The sequence below is a fragment of the Manis pentadactyla genome, chromosome 10 (genome assembly GCF_030020395.1).
Source record: "Manis pentadactyla isolate mManPen7 chromosome 10, mManPen7.hap1, whole genome shotgun sequence".
NCBI classification, from domain to species: domain Eukaryota; kingdom Metazoa; phylum Chordata; class Mammalia; order Pholidota; family Manidae; genus Manis; species Manis pentadactyla.
This window is the reverse complement of record NC_080028.1, coordinates 42,596,470-42,599,651: the sequence shown is the minus strand read 5'-3', so window position 1 is coordinate 42,599,651 and position 3,182 is coordinate 42,596,470. Positions and strand designations below refer to the sequence as shown.

General features: G+C 35.3%; 1 pseudogene; it reads left to right on the top strand.

Annotated features, from left to right (window-relative positions):
* Nucleotides 1–1,901: 1,901 nt before the first annotated feature.
* On the top strand, nt 1,902–2,843 carry LOC118909970 (olfactory receptor 6C2-like; annotated as a pseudogene).
* The last annotated feature ends 339 nt before the right edge of the window (nt 2,844–3,182 follow it).

The following is a 3,182-nucleotide window of genomic DNA, read 5'->3' as shown; positions in this document are numbered from 1 at the left end:
TCAGCACTGCTTCCCCGGATTGAGGACTGCCACCCTGTGGGTTTAACAGTATGAACTGGGCGAACTAGGAGATGTGATGCTCTTCCTTCCTCAGTATGAATAAAGTACAAGAAAAAAGGAATACAAACAAACAATTTATAAATAAATTGTGGTTTCAAAGGGATTTTTTTTCACTTATTGATAGGGGATTACAAGCACTGAGACACTATTTGAAAATAAAAACATTCAAACCCCCACTATAGAAACTAATTTTTGATGTCTGACAAAGTTACTGTGGAGCAGTTTTTGACATAAACCCAAAAACCCATTATCTCTGTATTTAACACTGTATTAATGGATAACAGTGAAGATGGAAACACAGTCAATAAGAATACAATTACTTTTTAGAAAAACCAAGGAAGAGAAAGCAATTACAACTCTTGTCACAATTGTAAAGATCACTTCACAATGTGACTTAATAAAAATAGCTCTTTTTTTAAAAACAGCAAAGAAATGCACAATTTTCTAGTAACAGAGTCATAGATAAGAAAGTTCAATAACCATATTCAGTGTCAGGGCAATATGAACTTAAGTCCAAATATGAAGAAATTACCTTTGTGCATGCTTGGTAAATTCAGGATATGTAAATTTATTCAGGAAGTATTCTTTAGACATTGACAATATACATGGGACTGTATTGACATTACTGTCACAATGAGAGGGACATAATCCCAAAAAATACATTCTCTGGCTAAACATGATGTAGTGGCAAGTTTTATTTGTTATTGGAACACAGGACTGGGTGTGTAGGCTAAGATAGTCATCAGAATCACAGAAACCATCCCAGGGGAAGTAATGATTCACCTAAAAACCAATGATGTCTGGGGAATATAGGGCAAAGTACACAAGAGAAGTGCTCACTGTGATACCTGCCACAGAATACATGGTCGACAGATTGGGCCTGGTAAGCACACAGGATAAGAGGGAAGGTGACCTACCATGGGAAAACCATGACTTCTGTTTTAGGAACATTGAGATGGTCATGCATGTGATTCGTACAAGCAGATATGTTTGGTAGGTGGTTCAATATATAAGTAGATATGTTTGGTAGTCAATTCAATATGCCAGAAATTACTCCTCACTAGAAACAGAAATTTAGTGTTCATTAAGTGACAGATGTAATATAAAATTATAGGAATTGTTCAAAAAACAGTGAGAGAGTGTATAGTCAGAAGTGAACAGGAAATAATAGGTCCAAGGAATCGAAAGAGGCAAAAAGATAATATAAAAATACCATACGGGTAATTTTTAAGTGAATTTTCCAAAGTAACAAAAACTTGACAAATTTGTTATGAATTTGTCATAAACATAGACACAAAAAATGTGTTTAAAACAGTATATTCTGCATAACAGCTTATACAATAATAGAGAAATGTAGAAGGAAGATGAAGGAAGCATCCATGTGGTTCAGTAAGGATTAGCATTGTTCATAAGAAAAAATACACTTATCTGAAAGAGAGGAAAAATGGAAGATAGAATAAAGAAGGAAGGAAGAAGCTTATTACAGAGCTGGAATAGGAGCTCCAAGTTCTGATCAAGACTCTAGAATAGGTCTACTCACATATCATGTATTATCATTTTCACTAAGACTGAACTGTTGACCAAAAGTATAACGATATGGTGATTTTTTAATTTAGCTCTGAATGGGGAAGAATTTGGAGGAGTCAAATGATAATTTTTGCTACCCATAAAAGCACACCAAAGTAGCAGATAAACTTAGTTATAGTCATAGTATGATTTAAAATATAATGTGAAAATATAGTGAAGATAATACTGATACAATTGAATTTTACACAGACAATATAACCTATACAATGATCTCTGAATTGTTGGGCATGCAGATTGGAGAGAAGCCACTAGTGATGAAAAACTATACAGTAACAACATTCATTCTGCTGGGACTGACAGATGACCCTGACCTGCAGGTCCTGATTTTTGTCTTTCTATTTCTCACCTACACACTGAGTGTAACTGGAAACCTGACCATCCTCACACCCACCTTTATGGATTCTCACCTCAAAACAGCCATGTACTGTTTTTAGCAAAATTTCTCCTTCTTAGAGATCTCATTCACAACTGCTTGCATTCCCAGGTACTTGTATGACATAGCAACAGGTGACAAGGTCATTGCCTGTAAGGCTTGTGTCATTCAAGTGTTCTTTACTGACCTCTTTGCAGTAACAGAATTTTTTCTGCTGGCTGCTATGTCCTATGACCGCTATGTGGCCATTTGCAAACCATTGCATTATGTGACCATCATGAGCAGCAGGGTCTGCAAGAGACTTGTTTTTTGCTGTTGGCTGGCTGGATTGTTAGTCATAACCTCCCCACTGAGTCTGGGGCTAAATCTGAAATTCTGTGACTCAAAAGTCATTGATCATTTTCTCTGTGACGCCTCTCCCCTGATGAAGATATCATGTTCAGACACATGGTTCATGGAACAAACTGTTTTAGTTTGTGCTTTGCTGACCCTTATTGTGACCCTTATGTGTATAGTTCTGTCCTATGCTTATATTACCAAGACAATTTTAGGATTTCCTTCTGCCCAGCAAAGAAAAAAGGCCTTTTCCACCTGTTCTTCCCACATGGTTGCGATTTCCGTCACCTGTGGCACCTGCATGTTCATTTACATGAATCCTGCATCCAAAGAAGAAGTGACTATTAACAAAGTGGTTTCACTGCTCATTTCTTCCATTTCACCTACCCTAAATCCATTTATTTATACACTGAGAAATAGGCAAGTGAAGAAAGCCTTCAAGGACTCAATCAAAAGAATTGTGTCATTCTTAAAAAAAATAAAATAGCACAGAATAAAAAGAGTTAAAATAAAAGGTGAGTGTTTCAAACCTTTCTATTGAAGCTTATTACATTTGTCTTTTAATAATCTATATTTCAATTGTTATACTCCTCAGTTCCTCTTTAGATTTACTTACATTGTACCTTAATCAACTCATTTCTTTCCTTTGCTTTTTAATCCACCTCTTGTAGGAGATTTGTCTCAGTAAAGAAAATGGAAGCATACTCGTCATAAATTCATTTTAGATATATATGACCCCATGTAACTTAATTTTATAACATAATAAAAAACATTAGTCTGTCATGACACTGGTAATTTATTATTGAAATAAGTAAATGATTACTCA